The sequence below is a fragment of the Lissotriton vulgaris genome, chromosome 3_1 (genome assembly GCF_964263255.1).
Source record: "Lissotriton vulgaris chromosome 3_1, aLisVul1.2, whole genome shotgun sequence".
Classification (NCBI taxonomy): Eukaryota; Metazoa; Chordata; class Amphibia; order Caudata; family Salamandridae; genus Lissotriton; species Lissotriton vulgaris.
In genome coordinates this window covers 1,833,073,785-1,833,099,923 of record NC_141689.1, presented here as the reverse complement: position 1 = coordinate 1,833,099,923, position 26,139 = coordinate 1,833,073,785, and positions in this window count along the sequence as shown.

Below are 26,139 nucleotides of genomic sequence, written 5' to 3'. Positions count from 1 at the left end.
GTGAGGGTGACTTGGGAATACCGGAGCTGGATTTCTCGGCGTGAGAAAAGGCAGCTTCTCCAGCGCGTCAAAAGGGAGGAGCGGCTTCCTTTGGCCCTCTCATCAGCTGGGCTTCGTGTAAGTAGATAGCCGCTCTGCTCCACACCACTGTGTGTTTGCTTAAGGCAACCTTGGTACATTTTTACCTGAAAGGTGCCGGGTTTGACGTAAGGTTGGACATAAGACGTCTCTAAGAACTAACAGTTCTTTCTGGACTCCAGGAGTTCTTGTGCAACTCAAAACAAAAGCAGGGGGAATTCCCGGGCTGCTGGAGGCTTGGTTTGTTTAAAGAACACGTTGTGCTTTCTAGGAGTCTATGGGAGTAGCCTTGCCGTGTTTTGGACTGCATGGGCTATTACTAAATATGGATATGATTCTCATGCCTTTATATGGATACTTTTTGTTATAACCACATAAGGGCATGAATCGGGAATATCGAATTAGGGTCCTCGATAGAAATACAACACCCACTCCACGTATTAATGTCCATCATTACTAAAAAATAAGCAATATTAAACATACGATGCATGTGTGTTTTCCAACCCACCCCAAAATACATAATTGCATTTGAAATGGTGTATGGTTTATACACAAAAAATGAGTATTGGTACTGTATGTTTTTTCAAGCAGAGTTATCATTCAGTAAAATGCATATATATATCAGCTGAATGAATTGCGAAATTTACACATGAAATGGCTCTGTATACAGAAAAGAAGGTTGAGACCATTCCATCACATATTTATATAATATACTGTACAAGTGCTAGAGGCTGAGGTAAAATATTGTCTCTAATGTCTCTAAAAATAGAAGCTCTGTTCTCTAATAATAGTTCTACTTTAAGCAAATTACCATGTGCCAGAAAAAATTGTAAATATTTTTGATTTTAAAGAAAAATAATTTCGCTTTCAGGGGAAAAAATAGTTACAAATATTTTCAGTTGCTTTGTTTAACAGAACTGAAGGCCAAATTCAGAGTTCAGGGAACGCTGTGGGCTTGTTGTTTTTAAAAGTTATTCTCGTTGTTCAGGGGAGAACATCATATCAGACAAGCTTGCAAAAAATTGGTCTACAACATCAGGTGAAAGTTCGACCAAGTTTGAAAATACTGTAACTGTGCAGTTCTGTGCGTGATTGCTATCATCAATGTTTGGATCAGCAATGCCCACAGAAGGTTGTACCTGTTTGGTGTTGCTTTCCTCTCGTACTTCACCGCCACCTACTCGTAGTGGTGAAGTCTCAATGAATGCCATCATCAGAATAGGTAGCCGCTGGGGACAACACGTTGCATGAGTCGTTACTGGACAAAGCAAAGTATCGATATCCATTGGTACTGCTGATGGTAGTGTAAGACAGACGTCCAACACGCATTCTTCTCCACATAGCAGACATCGAAGCACAGGTAAGATGCAATCCTGCCAGATTGGTCTGAATGAAAGAATCCAAGTTGTACTCAGATCTCTTAGCCGGGCAAATCCGAGGACCTTAGTGATACGGTCTCGGTAGCGTATTGCTAGGATCGTCTTTTCCATCGTTGCTGGAGTCTTGTCTGTGGCTTGGCTTGCCATATCGGAGCAGAAGGAACAAAAATAAAATTCCTGCTACGAGTCCCAAAATTAAAGGTAGGCCGCCAAAGAAAGAATGAACAAAATTCGGGAAGATGCCCAGAACTGTTTCAAATGGTGTTAACAGTCCCGAAAAAATTGTCTTAAATACATGTGCGATGCCACTGGTATCAGACATGTTTAAAATTTGACTTAACATTTTACGAAATGCACGGGGCAATTTGTCGATAAAAGGGTATGTATCTCTGACGCTGTCCTTGCAACTTGTAGATCATACGTTTCTTTGGACGAGGTCAGCGGCACAGTTGTCTGTAAAAGAATAGACTTCATTCTGCTTAAAGTATCAATTCGCATAGAAGAGATATTCACATTAGGCCATATTGCCGCCTCCATGTCTGGATTGCTGTTTGGATACAATACTTGCATACAACAAACAACCCTGGAAGTAACGGTTATGAGATAGCATTCTCCTGGCACCATTCCACAACAGCTGGGGTCATTTATTAAAACATAGCTACCGTTGGAAAGTTGTCTGAAGAATGGTTCTATCTGTGTTGCAGGAGTGCCTTGCAGGTGACATGAAAGGTTATTTGAAGACCCTTTGCAGGCTCCATGCAAGTTAATACCTTGACACAGAAGTGTACCACTTAGTGATTTTTTACAATTATACAATTATTACCACAAAGGAATACCTCCTTTTTCCCTTCACTATAATATTTGTGTGTGTAAGGTAAATCCCAGGTTGATTTGATGCATCCTTTACCCAACCTTTCATACTGCCCTGCTGGTATATATTCCTAGGTGATTTCACAATCAAGAAACCAGGCTCGCCATCGCGGGTAAGAGTGGCGTTCTCGGTCCCGATTCATTCGGCGTTACGTGAGTGTGTCTTTGTCTTCTTTTAATCTTTCATAGTCGAAGCTCCTTTCTAACCACGGGCGCTAACAATGATCCTCCGTATATTCTTTGACAGATAACACGGAGTCTGAATACCCGCTGATAAGAATTCCGACACCGCACCACCCTCGGTAAGCCTTTGGCCGTATTTAACAATGCGGTGTATGTCCGTGTTCTCCGTTATATTAGCAATTTAGAGTGATTATTTCTCCCGCTCATTTTCCAGACATAATTGCACGATCTTCCCTCAACTATTCCATAGAACTCGTGCCAATTTGAACTCACCTATTGGGTAAGCCCGCTTTATTTTTACACCCAATTGGTTACCTTAGTGTAAATAGTCCTTATATCACTCGCTTCACGTGTTCTATTTCAGACACGCACTATGGGAAGTGATTCTATGTGATGACAGTCCTTGACCTTGTGCCAATCTACAAATCAAGGTAAACCGTAACTACTGTTAAATGTCTTGTGTTGGAGATGGCTAGCGTCTCCACCCCCGGGCCAGCTCTCAGCTCCTAATGCTCTATTTAACCTAATTAACTCACGCTCTAATGCATTAGCATGGTTTTAATCCACTTTTTAATTCTATTTACCACAGAGCCTTATTCTATCGCAGAACTTCCACCTGCAAGCGGTACTACATGGTTATGCTTGTTGAGCTAATAATTCATATCAAGAGCTATATCTTCATTGGTATACTCCCCTATCTACCTATGTGTGCCTATATTGGTCTTACTTACGGAACTACGTGACATGACCCACTACCGAAAAATAATTCTTTATTTTATACACATTAATTAGGTTGCCTGCCCCCTATTTGGTCCTGAAGAAGACCCCACAGCAAGGGCACGACTAATCCCTACGTATCTCTGAGGGTCGAAACGTCGACAATAACATGTTTGATTTTCAACTTCACGCCACTATTTTTTCATTCATTGTATCATGTGAAGTATGATGTTTTGATTTAAGTTCTGAACTATTGGTCCTTTGTTCTGTATATAACTCGCCAATACAGTTATGTTAACTGGCTGATTTTACTGTCACTAATTCCTTCCATCACCATATCCTCACCTGATCACCACTCCCCCCCCCTCTCCCCTGGGGCACTGTACAACCGTTTAGAATTTTTGATCAGTTGTTTGTATATTCAATATACCTAGTCCCATTGTGAATAAAACAATGTGGATCCATTCAGTGTCTGTGTAAAATAATGTTTTGAATTGTACACATTATATTACTCTCACACTGGGACCCTTCCTCTTAGTAGGTATATATTCTTGGCAATATTTAAACTGGAAAGTTGTTATCGGAATTGTAATTGTTCCGTGTATTATCCATTCAATGACAGGTCTCTTTGACATTGTCAATGATAGACTCTCAAGTTTTTCAATGCTCAGAATCGTATCGTCTGCTCCTTTTTGTGACAAACTGATTTGTTTATCAGTAAGGTTAAAGATAGAAAATAATGACGTTATGTTGATTAGACGCCATGGCACGTAGCCTGAACATAGGTTTTGCAACATCCAGCCTAGCTGTACAATAGAACGCAATTGGGACTGACCATGTTGTAACATTAGCAAGTCTTGCTTTATTATATCAAAGGCAGATGATACAATAGTGTCCAGTAAATATATTCTGGAAGACAGAGTCGTTAACCCATTGTCCACTACAGAAAGTGATTTTTCCAAATTTATATGATCAATTTCACATATTTTTTCTGCTGTTTCAATTTGCATTACTATCCAAGCTTCATTGTATGCAGCGTATATACCGGCCGCTATGAAACATTTGTGACGCTGTTTGCGAGGTCCCAGTATGAAATCTCGCAAGTCAGCACCTTCTTTAAGTAAAGTCAAGTGTTGCTTAATTTTAGCCAGTGTGGATTTCTGTAGCCACTCAAGGCATAATTTCCCTACACTGTGGGCCAAATGTAGGTAAACCTGAAATACCGATTTCTTAATACTGAATTTTACCGATTCGTTATTAAGAAATTGGTATTTCCTATGTAGGTAAAGATTCTGTAAAAAATACTAAATCCTTAATATTCCTTATTACCAAATCGGTAATTGAGATTCGGTAATAAAGAATAACTACCCATTCATTTCTTTGGGCTTGGAGGTTCATAGGAATGAATGTGAAGACATTCAGAATTAGCGATTCAGTATTACCGAATCGGTAATACCGGGAGGTATTTCAAGGGTGCCAGTGTGTCCAAAGAACACCCTGTTGCACACCTGAAATGTGCATGTGTGCAGATGTGGCACACATGCATGCCCTAAGGGCATGGATGTGTGCCACATCGCACTTTTAAAAAAGCAAAAAAGTGCTTTTTTAAAGAAAATCAGTAATTACCACCAACTTAAAGTTGGTGGTAATTACCGATTTCTTAAGGCTCAAAAGCACTCTTTAATGTGCTTCCTACATTGCATTTAGGGAATCAGTATTACAGATTCCTTAAATGCAAGAGCAATAAGGAATCAGTATTAAGAAATCGCTATTTACTGATTCCCTATTTACCGATTCCTTACCTACATTAGGAATGGCTAATTACAGTCCGGTAACGCTGAAATTTACCGAATTTCGACATTACCGACTGGTATTTAGCCACCTACATCTGGCCCCATGGTATCTAGCACTATGTCACACGCAGGTTATCATTGTAAAGCTACACTCAAATGAAATAGCATGCTGTGTGAAAGGGTAAGTTCTGAGAGAGAAGTCTTCACTTATTACGAGGGCAACTGGAATTATGTGGCTGGAGAGAGCCAAATTAAGCAGCAGGTTGAATACATTTTGTAGCAAGAAAAGGCAAAATAAGCAGCACAATGCAGCACGTTTTTAAATAGTATTACTTCTTTATTTTGTCAGTTTTAAACTTGGTAACACTGTCTGGGCATTGGTTGCACCTCATTAGTACCATTTTAAAACCCAAATTTTGCAATTAGCAACACAAAGGTGACCTGTCCAGCTTTGGAAAGAGCCTTCCAGTGTGCTGCAATACGTGTTGCTGCATGTTTGGCAACTGTTAGAGCCATTTGAGCTAGAACCAAAACATTTTTTTGTTAAAATTTGAAGATTATGTATCAGATGATGGATAATGGCAAATGCGGCAAATCTATAACTATGTGAAAATTGCAGAAGCAAACAATCACATAATTCCAATTGCCCTGGTTATTACTGTGGAAATCTAGGCCTAGATGTAGGTAATAGCAATTTACCGAATGGTAAATACCGAATTTTACAGATTCGGTATTCACTATTCGGTAATTGCTATGTAGGTAAAATAATCGGTAAAAATACCGAATCTGTATGATTCGGTAATTACTGATTCTGTAATTACAGAATCGGTGTTTGCCATTGATTCCTATGGGCCTTGAAGCCCATAGGAATCAATGGCAAATACCGATTCTGTAATTACAGAATCGGTGAAATTACCGATTTTGCAAGGGTGACAGGGTGTCACTTTGACACCCTGTTGCACCCCTGTTTCTGGCTTGTGTGCCATTTGACACACAGACATGCCATTAGGGCATGTCTGTGTGCCACATGGCACAGGTGTACATGCACAGATGTGCATGTACACTGGAATTCGTTATTTACCATGGAATAGTATTCCATGGTAAATAACGATTCGGTAAGGGCCTGTGGCACTGATTACAGTGCCACTAACATCTTGATTTACAGAATCGGTAAATTTACGGATTCGGTATTTTACCGATTCTGTATATTTACCGAATCCGTAAATATACCGATTCTGTAAATAAAATGCCCCCTACATCTCAAAAGCCAAATACCGGTCGGAAACGGCCGAAATCGGCCGTTTCCGACCGGTATTAAGGCTCCTACATCTGGCCCCTAGTCTGTAAAACTGACCCTACCGATAAGTGAGAGAGGGAAATTCGTGGCATTTGCACCAGGTCATTGTATTTGTTTTATTTTCTCTTTCAAAATCAGAAGAGACTCCCTGCACATTGGTAAATCATGTACCTAGTGAACCTAGCAACAACTCCTAGAAATATAATGTTCAAAGACACCACAAACAGTTACAACATTGATCTGCAAAAGAGGTTAAGCAGTGGTTGAAAAATGAAGAAGGCATGTAGGTGCTAATATAAGGTTCATGCATGTCAGTGCATGCATCAACTACATTTCAGGTCTGACCCAAGGCCAGCTTTCGCTGCCTCACAAGCCTTATGTAAAAAAAATCATAAATAAAAAATCATTCTCTTTATTTTTAGGTCGAACATTCAAGACCTCTTGTATATACTTTAGTATATACTTATATGTGTATGCACTTTGTGGGCACTGGAGATCAGCCCTAGGACTTGTATGCTTCCGCTTAGGGACTTTTTTTCAGAATTGGTTTCTGCTGAGGGACTTTCTTTTTTTTCTGGCAACTGCCTCTATTTAACTTTCTTGATAGAAAACGACCAGCAAAGGTTAGTAAAATACCAGAATCACTTTATCTTTCTCTATATTCGAGTCCCTAGAAATTGTCTTTCCCGAGTACCAGTAGACAATAATATATTTTTCAAATCTTGCATTTTCAGTGATATAAGCACCGAAGGCCCTGATTTTATATTAAAAACAGAGCTTTGAACTATACCATTTCCTGCTGAAAGGCAATTTTTCTCTCCATGTGTTCCAATACCTGGATTGCCACACAGTTTTGTGCTTACTTTCCCTCCATGTTAAAGAACAGTAGATGTTTTAGCACCCAGGCGATTGTGCTGCAAAGCTAAATAGATATAAGGTCCCAAAGGCGAGACCGATTGTATTGCAATTGCTTGTTTAAATACTTGTGTGTTTTAACTAGGTATTCGGTAAGCTGCAATTCAGATCCAGTAGTCCCTTTCTTTTTTCAAATAAGAATCATATTTTTCCATTATGTACATAACTAAAAAGGGTCTTCGAACCAGCTAGGAAATACTGCTACTGTTTAGTTAAAATTATGTGCAATGATCATATTTTTTATTTCAAAATTTGTATTACAATCATATGGTTGTCATGCGTGGGTGGGGTCTCTTTTCTTTTGCTTTATTTTGTAGCACAAAGTGTCGAGAATCGACTATGGCAATGCTTTATACCTTGGCCTCCCAAAAAACTTATCCAACCGTCTTCAGGTTACTCTAAATGACGCAGCGCGCTTGATATTTGGAGTGCCAAGGCGGACCCATGCCTCCCCTTTGCTCTATAGGCTTCATTGGTTGCCTATAGTACAAAGAGCTGAATTCAAGAGTATGTGCATCTGCCACAAAGCAATCCACGGACAGGCGCCAGCCTATATAAAAGAGAGGCTTGAAATATACGAACCCAAGCGCGCCTTACGATCGTCCGGTTCCTTTTTGCTATCCTGCCCACGCTTTAAACTGGCAACTAAAGGTGGCAGATCCTTTTCAGTTCAGGCCCCGACTATCTGGAATAAGCTACCGGAGGCACTTCGCAGAGAGTCCAACCTTCTCCAGTTTAGGAAGTCCTTGAAGACTTTACTCTTCAAAGACGCATTCATCTCCTAGTTGACGGTCACTAGCCCCAGACTCTTTTATATACTTATCATGTTTCTTGTTGCTGTACTTGGTTAGTAGCGCTTTGAGACCTGTCGGTGAGCTGGCGCGATATAAAACCCAGTTACAATACAATACAATACAATACATACATATATTTTAAAATTGACCATTGCAGCAGCTTGCCATGGCCAGAACTAATAGACATTTGGATTTTCTTGTCTTTTTAAAATAATGTTCTTATTGTTTTCTGAGTCAATCAGCATTCCTGCTAGGGGTTTGTGTTCAGACTGTTAATTGAATGGCAAAACATTTTTAAATCTATAAAATGTAAAATTACCCCATTTCGAAATAGAGCTTGATTTTACCTTGTTCATAAGCCTGATGTTAGAGAGAGCTGAGAGAAACAACACACGGTACAGGAAAAGTTATTTTGTTGAAGACAAAAGAGGTCATTATGATGGAGGGGGGATCGCCCGCTATCTCAACATGATTTACCTCCCCGCCACATTAGCATGGCGGGGTTACCGCTGTGGACGGAAATTCCGTCTGCCGCTTTTCCGCCGGTCAGCAATCGTTCAGGTCAGGCCGCTTCCTATGCCGCACTACACCACCTCTGTGTCCGTTCCCCTAGCCTCGCTGCCTCTCGTTCCTGTATCAATGCCTGCTCCTATTTTATAGCTGTTTCTTCTGCTGCATTTCTGTATAATTTACTGTTTGTCTTACTGCCATTTCTGTTGTTTTTTCTCATTTCTATTGTATTTTTTCCACTCTTCCAGCTTCCCTTTTGCCTTCTGTATCCCTGTTTTCCAGCCGCTGCCTCCCTGCTGCCCCAACCCACTGCTCGCTGATTCGCTGCCCCACTCCCGCCTCCCAGCTGCTCTTCCCTCCCACCTCCCCTTATATGGCGGCCGCTGCAAGGCCGTGCAGCGGGCAGGTCTTCGGGCAAGCCCGTCTGCGCCCTTCCACGCCTGGACCACCCCCAGTGCCAGAACCCCTGGCCCTGCATATGCCACGACGACCGCCTCCGCTACGAAGCCAGCACCCTCCACTCACTCAACACTGGACGATCACACACCTGCTTCCAGGCCTCCCAGAAGTGCACCCAAGGACCCTTCTCCTGCCAGAACTGCAGCTTCACCAGCATCTGATCCGCCAACCCATCCACCGAGATAGATCGCAACCACCTCAGCTGCATTCTACTCAACAACTGCTCTGCCCGCAAACACGCCATCGAACTCTGGGACCTACTTGACTCCATCTCCCCAGACGTCGCCTTCCTGACAGAGACCTGGATGAACCCCTCCACAGCACCAACATTGCCATGCCTGACGACTACAAGAACACCCGCAAGGACCGCACCAACGGTACAGGAGGAGGAATCAACATCGTCCACAGGAACACTCTCAGAATCTCAACCAGCACCAACGACACCCCCAGCACCACCGAAGACCTGCACTTCCAGATCCACACCGATCCCAACACCACCCTCAGAGGAACCCTCATCTACAGACCCCCCGGATCCCGGCCACAGTTCAGCAACTCCATCGCCAACTTTGTCAGCTCACACGCTCTTGCCTCCACAGACTACATGCTCCTCTGGGACCTGAATTCCACCTCGAGAACAACTACGACACCAACTCCACCACCCTGATTGACAACCTCGCTAACCTTGGACTCAGACAGCTCATCAGAACACCCACCCGCTCTGCCGGTCACACGCTTGACCCCATCTTCTCCGCAAGCTCCCACGTCTCCTTCAGCCACACCACCGAACTCCATTGGACCGACCATCGTTGCATACACTACACCTTCCGGAAACCCACCACGCACCACCACACCCAACAGATCTCCTGCCGCTGCTGGAGCAAAGTCAGACAAGCTTACCACTACCCTCGCCCGCAGCCCACCCACCGACCCTACCGACCCCGACACCGCCGCCCTCAACCTCAGACAGTGGATCGACGACTGCGCAAACGTTCTTGCGACAATGTTGTGCATGGCAATGCACAGCATTTATAACACATGAAGTATCTAGGAGTCAGATAAAAATGTAACTCAACTGTGGACACAGACCTAAAAAAAATGCACTGCATGCCTCATTGGCAATGGGGCGGGTGCTGATTGAAACAGCAGCCGGCGCAATGTTAATAATGCAGAATGCGACTGCCAGAGTGGCGCTCGCATCCTAATTGGTGGTGTGGGACCGCCGCACCACTGGCAGCCAGCCCAACACCGCTAGGGTGGCGGGCAGACTTTAGTCCGCCCGCGATCCTAATAAGCCCCTAAATATCTTTTGGAGCAATTTATGTACTTGAAACTCTACAGGCCTTACTGTCTGAGACAGAGGGGGATTTATGCGCACTTAAAGGAAAGTTGAATTTTGTCAAGCAGGGTCATGACCTGCATCTCAAAGGCACACTATTTAAACATTTGCTTATCTTTGATTAGGCCTGATAAGGGGTGGGAGACAGTCATAAATCAGCAGAGAACTGTTTACGTAATGAAGGCAGCGTTTGAGCCCCTTAGTTAAGAGGAATTATTGGCCCATTTGCAAATGATAATTGCTCTGTGTTCAATTTGACTTAACCCCTTCACTGCGGCGGCAATTTTGCTGCAGTGCTAGGGGGTGGGGGGGGTCGCATGGCTCACCTGCGCTTGTGACGGAACCGCTCCGTCACGCGCCTCGGGTGAGCAGTGCTAGTGACGGAACGGTTCCGTCACGAACGCGCCTGCTCAATAGAACGCGCCGCGCAGGCGTGAAATAAGCGCCGCGCAGGTGCGAAATCAGCACCACGCAGGCGCGTCGAGCGGGCCGTGACGGAACCGTTCCGTCACTAGCACAGCTCACCCGAGGCACGTGACGGAACGGTTCCGTCATAAGCGCCGAAGGGGTTAAATACGCGCTTTCGGCTCTTTGTGCGCGGCAGGAAGGCAGCATGTGCGCACCTAAGAGGGAACATAGGAATCAGGATGCATCTTGACTGCCTCTTCTAAGTAGTATCCATCATCCTTTGTCACTGTAGCCTCTCTCTCCCTGCATCTCTCATGTTGTCGCTGGTGGTATCCCCACGTACATGAACACAACCGACCTGCATGCATTAGTTGCAGATGTGTAAAAACATCATCCCACTTTCCTCGACCTTACCACTCAGTGTTCAAACTACATAGCCAAGGATGTTTTAAGGCATGGGCAAAGTAGACTCTGGTCCAGGGCCCCAGACTTTCAGGGGGCCCACTGATAGAGTCAGCTCTGTTCTGTATTAAACTGATTGTTTTCACTAACGTTTTCATTTACTTTATTTTTAATGTGGGTGGTGTGTGAGAGTCTGTCTATTACAGGCATATTGTAGCGAAATGTTGTGAGCTGCTGCTGTGTTACAAACACACATCACTGTCCCTGAAAATTGGATGTAAACGCATTTAGAATTGGGAGGTGTGTGCCTATGCACGGTCCGTGACCTGGCCAAAGAGGGCATGAAAGAGCTGACATTGAATCACATGTTCGAAGCTTTTTCCAAACAGGGGCCCAAAAACTGCTTTTGACCCAGGGCCCCGAAAATCCTTTTGATGTCCCAGTGAATAGCTCTTGTTTCCTCACAATCTTTGCAGCAGTAAATAAAAGTATTCCCAATTTCAAAATACCAACAGATAAAAAGACAGACAGTTTGCAAAATATATAACACTACCACAAATCACGCTTATAAATGATTAATTACTGCTTCAGAGCTTCCTTCACACGATCATTTAAGTGAACTAAAATATTATCTGACTTGTTAAAAAGGTCACTGCTGACAGATGACAATGTTAAGACGCTACTGAATAACAACTTCAAATGCCTTTTACAAATATTCCGCTACAAAATAACCAAAGCTAGCTCAGAAAGCATCTCTCATATTTAGAATTCTTGACATGTAGGAATGCTAATGATTAGTTTTTAGAAAACGTGTTCTTAAATCAACCCTAGTCACTGATGATTCGTATTCAACAATCATACCTATTGAAAAATCGTTTAAATCCCTATTAAACTGGCAATTAGGTCATGGCAGTACATATGTATTGAGAGTAGTTTTTTGTATGCAATTCATATTTCCAGTGTTGTAGCAGCATATAAACTGCTCTCTATCATGGAACACGAAAATAAAACAAACACTGTCAATAATAATAGGTCTGGTTTATCAATGAAAGTGCCTTTTGGGTCACTAATGGGCTTAGGCACTCAATAAGTCACCGTATATGCACTTTGACACTCTTCTTTGCACATGTGCATCATTCATGTGCATCATTCATCAAATCACTGCAGCCATCCTTTAAACACAATCACATTAAAACACAAACTCAGCAACAAATGCAAGTTAAATTAAAAAAAATTACAAATAGACAAAAGAAAACATGCTTGTGTCTAAACAAAGTGGTTAAATGCCTTGCAATAAAGAAACTAAACTTAGCAGCGGATGTCGATCGTGTAGTGGTATTGAACATTCGCTATCATTGTTTTCAGGTTCTGGCACCATCATCACATTTAGCACCAATCTGAAATCTTGGAAAGTAACACAATGATACACTATGGAGAAAAATTATACCGAAATAGTCCCCTGATTTAGAGGGAGTGGCCATATGTAATGTGGCTCACTGTCGACGAAATGGGTGGCAAGTCAGCTGCCTGTTTGCAATGCAAAGGGATCAGTAGCATCCTTTTATGATAAATGAAAAAAAAGAGAAGAAGCAAAAGTAACAATAAAAAGAGAAAATTTAAAACTAAAGGACTGGCTAACTTATCCTGACACTGAAACGCATGCATTTTTGGGTGGATGTTTACATGTTATCAGAAAATGCTGCTGTTCATTAGGCAAGAGTGTCAATGGAACACCTGTGTTAAGCATAAGGTTTTTCACAAGGCAAGTGTTAAACCTGTCAGCCTTAAGGTCACCTTACCCCAAACTGTTTAACTTGCTCCTCCTGTTTTTGCTGAATTCATTTTTGTTAGCTTTAGTAGTGAAACACTCTTAAATTAGTTTTTCGCTACAGCAAGGCCTGCCTCTCTCATAGGATTCCTTTAGGTTACCTTAATAAATTCTTTAGCACATGATAACATTCATTTGGGAGCAGGAAGGAATGTCGAGTTTTGCCTCTAAAGAATTTTATTTTGAAATCCTCAATTATGGTAAAGTTGGACTTTAAGTCACAATTCTGAAAATGCCACTTTTAGAAGGTTATGTATTAAAATGAGCAACCCAATATACACTTGTGAGATTGGCTAGATAAGTGTCAGATACTGTTACCAACAAGGGATATATTTAAGAGTGTATTTAACTAAACTTAGCCAGTACTTCCTCAATGCCTCTTAATGACATCCACAATGAATGAGAGGCTCAGTGGTCAATTTACATTCAAAGATAAAGAATAATTTGATACAACTGTGTGTATTACTTAAATAAATTATATTGTATTTGAAACATAATGATTACACCAAGGGCTGCAAAAGGAAAAGGTACTTCAAAGGTAATAATGACATAAACAATAGGTTCTAATCATTGACATTTCATTAGTCACCAAGTACTCGAAAACCTATTTCCCAGACGTCAACAAAGAAGAGACTGTCCGAAACATAGAAATAAAGTTTCCTGGATTTGCTATTTAGAGAAACTAAAAGAAAATAGTTAAAGTGTCAAGGTTTCGGTCTCTGCTGAGATGAATCAATGAGAACACCATTAGGACAAGATGTTTCAGAAGACCCAAGACCCCTCTGAAAGTAAACCATAATGCATGATAGATAGATGTTATGTTATGTTATGTTATGTTATGTTATGTTATGTTATGTTAAAAAAAATCTGGGAGAGTGTACAAAAGCGAAAAGCAGTTAAATTGCAAAAGTGACAAACCTAAATAGAAAAATGTCCCAAGCATTGTATGTTAAAACCGACAGTAGGGCAAGCCACTGTATGCCAAAGTCAGAGAAATTTAAGAAGGACTCTATCCATTGCAATTTCCACATACACTAAGCTCAATTTAACCAACCAGAGAGGGAATTTTAAGACATCTGGCATGGATTATATGGGACCGTAATATTTAAAAAATTGATGGAGATAAAAAGGGAGCTTAATGTTGAAAACGGGTCCAGAGATAACAAGCCCAAAGGAAAACGAAGTCCTGCATATGTCCGGGATGCCCGCCACCCCCTCTCAACACAATCCCCAATGATGGGAGAAGTCGGACACAAGTTTGAACTTTTGGAAGGCGGGAGGGAGTCACACTCCCGGCCGTATTTATTAAAATATGAAACAAAATTTAAAACATTAAATAAAAGTTTCATAATTATGTACAATTTTACATTTATTACATTTCGATGCAGACATGATCTTTGGCTAACCTTAACAGAGCTCTAATACAAAGGTTTCCTAGCCGAGTCTAACATCCTGCAAATGCAAACATTCTAAATTAAAATTGTACATCCTAGCATTAAGGGCCAACGGCAAGGTCTTAACCGGTGTCAGATCCCTACTACCAAAAACTCTCACCCTCACCGTGTGAGTGGCGCATGCGCAGAGGACTCTACCCTCGTTGCCAACTGTAACTTACCTTGTCGTGGTGGGGGCCCCCTTTCCACTCGACGCCATCTTAAAGGTCGTCCGAGTTCCCGTGTGAGGTATCTGTAGGAAGGACAGCGTGGACTCCCCACGATCCCCACACTCTATATCTGCCGTCGCGGATATCCGGCCCCCGGGAAATTAGTAGGAGGGGCATCTAGCCGCCTCCCCCCCTGGGAGGGGCCTATGGCCGTCTCCCCCTAGGCGACCCATCCTTAGTGGGTGCTGCCTCCCCGTGGGAGGGGCCAATGGCCGCCTCCCCTCGGGCGCTCCCATCCGTTGTGGGTGGCGCCCCCCTCTAGGGACCTTGAAATTACTGCTCACCGATCATGACCTTACCGCCACAGGCCGGATAGTTGACCGACTATCCGGCCCCCCCAACTCCTCCTAAAGGTCATGCTTCCTCAAACCCCTTAGCCATGCTACGAAGTCTCCTATGAGTAAATCATTCCCCTCCCTGGACAGGTGAACCCCATCATTCAGATACAGGAGATCACCCCGAATACACCCGTGAGGAATGCTATGCAACTGCGAAGAGCGAAACAATTTACCAATTTTATTGTTAACCCTTTTCACCGAATGGTTCAGTGCTGACACCGAAAGGCCCCCCCGCCATACCTTCCTGGGAATCATGTGGGACCAGGCAATCGTGCACCCCGGGATTCTTTTAGCCAACCAGCTAACAGCAGACAAAATTTGTTCGAACAACACTCGTCTACCCAGTGCCCCCAAGTCATTGCCCCCCAGGTGTACTATGACTACAGATGGCGGTGACCTTTTCCGCCCTAGGAGACCCTCAACAAATGATTCGAATTGGTCAAAACAGAGCCCGCCCTTCCCATGGAAGGCCACTCTGTACCCGTATTCCCCAGCTGCGTGAGTCGCGTCACCTGCTTCGAATACGTCCCCGGCGCGCCTCACATATGAGTGGCCCACGACCCATACCACTCTCTCTCCAGACGGTGATCCTTGACCGCTGAAAACCTGGTGCTGGGTCGACTGCAAATTCCGCCCCGCGTGACAGGCTCGCGAAACTGTCATTCAAACAAAAGACACGAAGCGTGAGTGCATGTCAATTGATCATTACAACATGTGCAATCGCACATACCTTTTGAAGCAATTCGAGGACCATCGTCCCAACTGTTTCACTTCCTCCGCACTCTGACCCCTGGCTGTAGCCTCAGTAGCAGCCCCTATCCTAAAGGAGTGGGTCCCAAAATCGCACGGGTCCATGCCCGCAGCAGCGATTGTCAGTGCTAGCACCCTCTGGAACTGAAACCTCGTCAGTGGGGTGCCATCCTTGTGCCTCAGCAAACTCCCCCCCCATGTAGCCGCCCTTAGTGCCAAGTATTCCTCTATACACTTTATCGGGCACGTGGGGGACCCTCGCGCGCGCTGCACGACAACACTATTCCCAAAAGCCCCCTGGTCAGTCCTGGACCTGGCTATTGAGACCACCATCGAATCACCCCGAATTTGGACGTGATCCCTGCATAAGCCTCCCTCAACGTCTTTCTTATTCCTTGCGACCAGTTTGCTCACCCGCATAGCCCCATGGAATGCTAATGCGAAAGCTGCCCGGAACAGAACTGCTTCCAAATGGGAGGAGCATGTCTCGTCTAGTTTTGCTCCAAGCAACGCAAACCTGTGTAAGCCAATCGGGCGTCTCACATCTTGCTTGCGACCCTCGAGGCGCTGCCAGCCACGAAGGGCCTTCTTAACCAAAAAGGAATCCGTTGGGTCTCTTATGCCATGCACCTGCGCCATGAATGAAATGGCCGCCCTATGCCTACTGGCCGTTGCCGCTGATCGGCCTTCTCTGTGCAGCGCTACCAGGAACCCCAGGAAGGATTCCTCCTGACCCCAGCTCTGACTTCCTGTTGGACCCAAAAATGTGCAATAGGAACGAAACGCTCCTTCGTATGCCTTCCTTGTCCTGGGGGCTAAGCTTGCTGCCACGAGGTCTTGTAGTCCGGGGCACCGATTAGCCATAGTGCTTCGGGGAATGGTGCCGCCACTAGGTCCGCTGTAGGCAGATAACCCCTGAACGCCTGCATATGTGAACGAGAGAGTGCATCAGCTGCATGATTCAGTACGCCTGGCACATGTTTCGCCCTGAACTGTACATTCAGTCTCATGCAAAGCAGCACAACTTCCTTCAACAATCTCAAGATCCATTTGCAGCGTGCTGCCTGTTGGTTAATGCATTCGTCCACAGTCATATTATCGGACCAAAACACCACTGCGTGGTCCCTGAAGTTGTCAGGCCATGCCATCAGAGCAACCCAAATGGGGAATAACTCCAAGAACCCAATGTTACCTGTGAGACCGCTGGAGTGCCACCAGGCCGGCCATGTTTGCGCCGACCATCGATTACCTAAGATGGCGCCAAATCCCACGCTCCCCGCCGAGTCAGTCCACAGACCTAGTTCATCTGAAGACACTGGCGGCTTGTTCCACACGACTCGACCGTTGAAGTCCGCCAGAAATGCCAACCAGATGCGCATATCCTGGCGAACCTCTGCCGACAGTCTCGTACACTGGTGCCCCTCTTTGAGACCGACCATAGCTTGTGCAATAGAGCGTGAGAAGGGGCGGGCCATAGGTATTACCCTCAAAGCAAAGTTAAGCTGACCCACTGTTTGCTGTAACTGGTGCAGGGTCACTTTCTCTTTACCCAGGCATTGCATCAAGGAAGCCCTAAACTTGGCCACCTTTTCCATCGGTAAACGGAAACATCCCTCCAGAGATACGAGCTCAATTCCAAGAAACTCCAGTGAAGTAGATGGTCCAACCATCTTATCTGGTGCCAGTGGGACTCCAAACTCCCTCATGAGGATGCAGAAGTCGTGCAGCGCCTGCGCACATCTCGTATCGCCGGCTGCTCCCAAGAACAGGAAGTCATCGAGATAGTGCATAACATGCCTATGCCCTGTGGCCTCGGTGAATGCCCACTCTAAAAAACAACTGAACATTTCAAAATAGGCACAAGAAATGGAGCAACCCATAGGCATGCATTTATCCATGTAATAACTTCCTTGAAATGCAAAACCTAGCAAGCGCTGATCCTGTGGGTGTACCGGGAGCAACCGGAACGCCGATTCAATATCTGATTTCGCCATCAGCGCCCCGGGGCCCAGGCGATTTAACATGGCCATGGCCTCATCGAACGACGCGTACCGTACTGAACAGACTTCTGGGTCAATGGCCTTGTTCACCGAGGAACCCCTTGGAGCAGACAGGTTATGATTAAGTCTAAACTCCCCCGGGTCTTTCTCCTGGGCAACCCCTAACAGGGAACAGATGAATTCTGCCACCGGCGGGCAATGGAACGGGATGTGGAAGCCATGTAAGAATGCGTTCCTCAACACCCCAGCGGATACATGATCAGGGTATCTGTTTAACCAAGGAGTCATAGCCATGAGATCAACGGGTGTAGGCAATCGGTCACAACGTTCTACCTCACTCGTACTTAGACCCTCCTTTTCCTCCCGTCCCGCTATTTTTCGATTTACACGAACTCTCCGGGTGTGAGGAGTTCCCACAGCCCGCACATACATGCTTGAACCTACATGTTCCCTGCGATCTGTTACAGTTGCCTCGATTGAAGCCCCAACAGACCCCCCGTTTGCCGTCATTCACACCGGTCTTAGGCTGGTAATCCCCACCGGCGCCCGCTCGAAAGGGCACCGCGGGCTTTTGGCGGACGACCCCCGACCCGCTCACGCCTGGCGAGGACGTACCTGCCGCCCCTGGCAGGAGCTGTTTGTGCCATGACACCGAGTCCAGGCAATCCCAAGTCAAAGTAGCATCATATTCTTTGGCTTTCCGGAATTTCATGTCATAACCTTTCCATTCCTCTCCCCCATACATAGAATAAAAATCCATAATGCGATTTTGATAGCAAGTCAACTCAGTCATCACCTCGGGTTTACGTTCCCCCATAACTGCAGTAAATATAGAAAAGGCCTTAACCCAATTCGTCACTGTCTCATCCACCCTGAATTCCGCCATCTTGGCGCGCCAGACGCTCGGGTGCCACAAATCCTTCTGGGTTTTAGCATATTCCATCTCGCGATGGTCAGTTAATAAGGAAAACATGTTAACATATTTGTCCCCCCATATTAACTCTTTCGTAGCCAAAGGGATGTGCTGTGCCACCTTTTCCCACCTCGAGGGTAATGAACCCTCCCCCGCTATTGGCAATGCGAGCTTACCCGGTTCGGCCGTTGTTCCCGCCGTTTTCTCGTGACCAACTGCAGGTCCTACCGGTGCCACCTGTGGGGAAACAAGAGGAACATTCGCCTTTGCGACATCTCTCGACTGCCGCAATTGCTTGATTAGTAGTCGGGCCTCCTCGGCCGGATCTCCAGGGGCCACTGACTGCCCTGCTTTCTTCTTGAGCCATGCTGCTAACTGGGTGGCCAATTCGGGAGGCATATCCTCATCGTTATCAGGAGTAATTACAACCGGGATCGGCTGCCCCATATCAGGATTTGGTACCGGGTTGTCTACCGGCATGAGGGGGGCGACTGGGGGTACCTCTGGGACCGGGACCTCCCCCGAAACTGCCCTCTTCTTGACCCGTTTCCCTCTACCCTCAGGGACGACTCCCGGCAAGGCCGGGCCTATTATCTTCTCAGGGTGACCCGGGTTGCTCAGTGCAGCCAGCTGTTTTTTGACCTCCGTCAAACCTCTACCGATCGATTGGACTTGTCCGAGTTTTCGGTCCATGCAAGCCATCCGGTTCGACAACAGGCGTAATACCTTGTCCGTCTCGGAACTCTTTCCCGCTTTCTTGCCAGCCATGATGTCGAGTATTCCGCTCCCAGCTGATCGACGAGGTTCCGGACTCTTCGAACTCCAAGTAACTGAAAGAGAAACAACAAAATTACAATTTCTCAAAATTGCTGCTTGTTCCGTCGAGGGCTCACGAGCAACGAGTGGGTGCAGCCTTCAGAGCACAGAAACAAGAGGACGCTTCTTCGGATTCCCGCTCTATTTATTCTTCTGCGGGAGGGCGTGTACCCCCCTCCGGTACGCCTACTGGGCGTGGTCTTCGGTGTAGGTGTCTAGGACAACCCCTCTTGGGCGGGAAAAGGCACGCCCCGGCTACGCCGCTTCGGGCATACCAGCCGAGACACGCCCCCCGCCCAAAATGGTTTCCCGGGAGGATCGAGGCATCCAACCATACGTTCGGGGGACCGAATGGTCGCCCCTTTCCATTATGGTTACAACAGGTCATACAATGTGTAGTGAACAAAGCAAAGTGAGACCCCAAAGGCACAGATGTCATGCAGAGCAGTCTGTGTAACACATCATAAAAATTTAGTGAAAGCAGTGCAAAAGCTTACTAATTTCTTATAAAGAATTGTTTATCTGTGTCCATACCACTGAAGGTTAGGACGACACTGGTGTTTTTTAATAAAAGGCTTGGGAGAAAGCACTGTAAACGGAGGATTGCTGATTCACCTTCACCAACACGATTCAATTAGTCTGTATCATGGTCTAGGAAAATTTAAATAACATGCTGGCTTTAAATTGCATGGCCAAAAATAAAAACAGTGAGTTTAAGATATTAAGTTCTTTCAAAGTGGAACTTACTCGAAAGAGGCAGTAGCTGCAGGAAAACTCAGCAGTCCAAGTACGCTTTCCACAAAAGGTGGAAGCTCCGTGGGACACCAGAAAGAACCCCTGATTTAGAAAAGAAGTGGCTCACTAAAGTGTGCATAGGTTTTTTGTAATTTTTTTTGTCAAATTATTCATTAAATATTTCTATAGCTTTCTAAATTGGTGTAGGATTTTTCTTGTGTTCTGTTTTCTCTTGATTACTGTGAGAAATTGGGTTGTTGGTTGAATGGTGAACCCTAGTCCAGCAACAGCAATCCCAGTCAGGGTGAACCACAAAAGTTACTAAATTAGCCTGTGTGTGATCATCTGGTAGCTCGGCACAAAACATTCAAGCTTAACTTAGAGGCAATTTGTAAAGTATTTGTGCAGCACAAAAACAGTAATAATGTAAACAAAAATTCCACACCGATTTAGAAAAAAATAGTAAATTTCAATGAAGGATTTGACACCAAGACAGCAAAAATACAATTGTTAGAAACAGAGTTATGAATTTTTAAAGTTTAAGGTAACAATTGGTGCCTAAAATATCAAAGTGGCAACATATAGTCGCGCGAGACTGGAATAAAGTAAAAAAATATGGCTTACTACTTTTGAGCACGAGCTGGATACTAGGCCTGAGCGGAGTGGTAAAAAAACACAGCGAGCTACGTGGAGTTCCACGAGTGGACGGAGTTGCTAACTGTTCACGTTACATTTTTCATCATACATTAATGCAGCGTGTGTTCTCGCACTGGAAATCACACGTGAATTGCACCACGTGGTTCGCATGGGAATGGCCATCTTGGTTGTGCTCTGTTTGATGGCGCTGGGCCCATTTTTCAATCTCTCCTTATTCTTAATAATCCTACCCCTCTAAAACCTATCTACCCCTCATTTATTATTATAACTATACCCTGTGTCTTTGTGTTTTTGTATTTTTTGTTTTTTGCAAATGTTTTGTGTGTTTTTACATGACTTTTGTACTTGATTTTTTGCTTTACTTTCTTTTTCCTTCCTTTCTTCATTTTCATTCTTCTACCTTCTTTTCATCCCCGGCCCCCACCCTGTGCCATGGCAGAGCATCAGAGGGGTCAGCAGCAGCAACAGGCCTTCCCGAACCACCAACCGCAGCTGCCTACCTTGTGGTAGACCGCACCCCATAGGGTTGCAGCCACAAGCACTATTCACGTGGGTGAAGTTGGCACAACAGGATTTTTTATGTGCAGCTCCACCTCCACTCCGCCCTGGCAGCAAGCAGCATGCCCGGTAGCGGCTACGACCTCCGGGAGCAGAAGCAACGTTGGGAGAGGATGTGCCGGGCTGCTTTCCGATGGTCTGGGGTCCGGTGCACCCGACAACAGATGACGCATCGGTGGGCGGACATTCTGGATCAGGACCAGGACCTGTTAGGCCTGCTGGGCGTGGAGTTTGCAGGGCTTGCTGAGCAATAATTATTTGTTTATTGAGTGTGTTTGAACTATGATAATATTTTTTTCCTAAATAGCAAGCATGCTGCTAACACTCAAATAATTGAAGTTTATATTACAAATATTATGTGATAATCATCCTAGAGTAGAGAGGTGCTCTGCAGGAGTACCTCATCCTACTAGTGTCATTAGTGCTCGCTTGGACTGTATATTTAAGGAGCCATGGAGCAACTACTCTGCCCTGTCACTGAGATAGTGGTGGTTATTAGTACAATAGTGAACTAGTGCATTCTTCTCTCACTTCTCTGTGCCTTTATTTTTTGTAGCTCGTGCAGTCCCAACTCCCAACCCCAAGCGATTTCCCAGTGATGCGTAGTAAGTAGCTAGTAACTATGCATGAATCAGCATGTATGTATTGAAAGAAAATGCAGACTGAGGTGACCCATCAAAGGTTGAGAGATCAAGAATGAGATGAGAACCAAATATCAATTGTTTCAATTTAGGAGTTTCCATGTAGTTTAAGAAATGTGGAATATTTTTAGGAAATCAAGTGGTAGGTCCACAATAGTAATAGGAGAGGAGAACTATTTTATAAACATTAAATCAAATGTTACTAAGTTTGCCTCATCCAGTCAAAAAAATGCTAGGAGATTAACAGTACCACTAATCTTTTTTTAATTTTAATTTTGTTTATTTCTTACATCAGCATCCAGGGGCAAGAGGGTTAGGGCAAGTACCACCACCGTTGCACTGGTGGGTGAGGGGGCTGGAGGTGCCTCCAAGAGTGCAGATGGCTCTGTTGGGCCCAGTAAGTCCTCCTGTTAAAATTATTTATTTCCTTATCTCGTTTAATTTTTCAACTCCGCATTTAGATTTTTGTTTTCCTTTTTGCGGTGCCTGTCTTCTAATTTTTTTCCAACTTGATCTGTTTTCTAAATCCTTCTTATTCCTACATTATCCTATGTATTACTTACTTTTTCTTTATTTTAAGTTTCTGTACTTGACTTCTAGACTATCTGTACTAGTCTTTAACGTCCTTTTTCTTCTGCCTTGTCAGTAAGATTCCCCTTTCCCTTTAAAGACTGGTGGTACAGTAAGACTCAGAGAACCCATTTTAGGTCAGGTACTCTACTGTGAAGATTGCATGCCCAATGATGGTACTCTACACAAGTTTGTTGAGAAGGCCTTCTTTTTCTTTCTCATGCTAAAATAGTACTGTAAAAAGAGAGAGTGGCCATGGTCATGGTGAAACCCCCAGTGTTGTGCATGTAATACTTTCATTGTATACCAGCAGATGAGGAGGATGGCCCCATTGCATTTGCCAAATAACTAAGACCATGTTGTATTTCTATCTAGTACCCTAATTCGCGATTCATGCCCTTTTGTGGTTATAACAAATAGTATCCTTATAAAGGCATAAGAATCATATCCATATTTAGTAATAGCCCAAGCAGTCCAAAACACGGCAAGGCTACTCCCATAGACTCCTAGAAAGCACAACACATTCTTTAAACAAACCAAGCCTCCAGCAGCCCGGGAATTCCCCCTGCTTTTGTTTTGAGTTGCACAAGAACTCCTGGAGTCCAGAAATAACTGTTAGTTCTTAGTAACGTCTTATGTCCAACCTTACGTCAAACCCGGCACCTTTCAGGTATAAATATACCAACGTTGCCTTAAGCAAACACACAGTGGTGTGGAGCAGAGCGGCTATCTACTTATCCGAAGCCCAGCTGATGCAAGAGCTGAAGGAAGCCGCCCCTCCCTTTTGACGCGCTGGAGAAGCTGCCTTTTCTCACGCCGAGAAATCCAGCTCCGGTGTTCCCAAGTCACCCTCGCGGGTTGCTGGGAGATCGAGTCCTGAGAAGCGAGATACAAGACCTCCTTCATTCTATAACCAAGGTACGGAGCTGATTAAAACCTTAGAGAGAATTCTTGATTCCGATACTTGGCAAAAACCTAACTTAACTTAAAACTGCAACTTACTTACTCCTTCCCACGTATTAGGCTTAGGTCAGGTACACCGGGGTAGGCGTATCTTAAAAGCACCAGTTGAGTTTGTTAGTCAATGTTTTTATGTATGTATATATTTTATCCATTTTAAAGTATCATATGGCTAGGAAACCATATCAATGCTTTTACAGTATTATTTCATAATACTACTTTTACTGTACGCACTTTACTTTATGATAAGTATTGCAATTGTGGCAATTCATTTGTCCTGCATGAGAAAGAAGACTGCTCAATAAAATAACACCTTTTATTGAAAACGCCTGTCTCTCTATTTCTCTGCACTCTGGTGAAATTAAGCATGCACGATTGACTGAGTGAAATAGCTGTCTATTGTTTTCACACGACTCTAGAGATACACTCTTTATTCTGAGGGAGCAAAGTTGTTATGTTTATGCGGTTGTCAGAACATAATCCCTTCTTTTCTAAATCAGGACGGTTAACCCTTTCCTGAACATTCAAGAAAGTTTCTAGTGACCTCTGAGCTAGCTGGCAAAAACTAATTAAGTCTAACATCGTCAGTAGAGACCTAGAGGACCTCAGTCCTACGTCTACACTGCTGTTTATGTTATTCCAATGCGCAGAGCCTATTGGGAATATAGGAACTACACTACATGGCGCCCAACGTTTGGTAAGGCGATAATCTAATGCAAGACACTAGAGTAACTCAGTTGTGCTTTTCACACAGACCCCTTTCTCCCGTAAAAACTACAATAGACGTCTGGAGTGGGTGAAAGGTTAATATCCGCCGGAACTTAGTAGGTTGAGAATCCTATGTATTAGTTTCTGGTTTAGTCAACGTTGAAGGATACAGTGTTCCAAAATATTGTGCACCTAATCTTTGTTTCCTTGAAACTTGCTCTGCAACAAAAACATTCTTTAGTCAATAAAATGACGGAAAGTGAAGACGAAAGAGAAAAAGAAGCATTAGCAACTCAACTCTTAGAGTAAGACACAAGTCTCCAGCAAGGTGACCCGAATGCAATAATCATTCCGGTCAATATAGGAAAAACTATAACTCTTAAACTTATAGAGAATGGACTATCACCAAGAGGTGGTACCGTCATATTTGTGATAGAGGCACATGAGTATCGGCAGACAGGGATATTCTATTCATGGATACATTTTCCAGCAGCACACGCTGTGACAAAAGATTTCCACTATTACAAAATAGAGGAACCTCCTTTCGAGGACGTTGAAATCCCACTAACTTACCAAGAGCACCTGCTCTGGTTAAAAGGCGCCCTAAAACATCAAAATCACATCACCAGGCACAGTCCACTAGGTAGACCTGGAGCCACGTGGCCGGTTCTAGCCAGCTACACAACACACCCAGACATTGAAACAATGTCAAGCGAAGAACATTTGGTTAAACTAAAAGAATAAACAAAGGCATATAGAGAATTAGTTCAATTGGCAAGGGACAATATAAAGTACCTGCAGAAATTGAAGGAGACAGATATAACCAGACCAGCCATTTAAACTTGCCAGAATCATAGAAACGTCCTATGAAGAGCTAAGAAGAGATAGTTTGGGTGGGAAACCAGTAAAACCCCAACTATCTGAAAATCCTGAAAAAACGTTTATTAAAAATATTCCAAACACTCCAAAAAAGAGTTGGGATGGTAATAAACAATCCACTCCCAAGGAAAATCGATTCCAGTCTAGAGGAAGGTCTTCTCAATGGAGAGAAAGATCTCCTGGCCGAGGAGGCAAGTCTCCCCAAAGGGAACCCTCTGAAAAAAGATACAATCTTAGAGATAGGGATAAATTGAGAAAACCTGATAGATATCAAGATCTTGATACACGTCCCTCTCGCTCTTTTCAGAATTCCTCACAGAAATCGGAAAGAAGAGGACGGTCAGAACACAAAGAAGAGCTCGTCAAGTCCAAAGACCAGGAACCTGCTCATCAAAATACAAAATTACAATTTCCCAGAAAGAAGGTAGGAAGTATTAACCGCATGCGCGCTAGCGCAATTCCGCTCCTGTGCTGAGTTCTTTAAAACCGCACTTTACGTGACGAGCTGGGCTCGTCATCAGCGTGCGAGGAGGCTACGCCATGACGAGCCCAGCTCGTCATCAGCGTGGAAGGGGTTAAAATTAAACATGCTGAGGATTCTGAGGACACAACTGAAAAATGGAGAGTGGGCTCAGACAATGCTAGACAGCGCAGCAGAAGTGACCATAGCTCGCAAGATCCTGATGAATCTTCTGGAGACAGTGGACACAAATGAATACATTCAAGTGGAAACTGCAGACACGCGAGTTAGCGTGCCCCATAAACTATATGAAATTACATTACGTATAGAGGGAGATAAAACTAGGAAAATAAAAGGTCTTTTTTGGGAGAATCTTTCTAAAGGCTATGACATCCTGTTAGCTGAGAAAGACTGGCCACCAGAGTTTGTCAGGGAGTGCCCTCAGGGCGAATAAATGAGTATGCCTGCCTTCTCAAATCATATTCCAATTCATAAAAAATACTCATTCGCAAGAAAATGGGC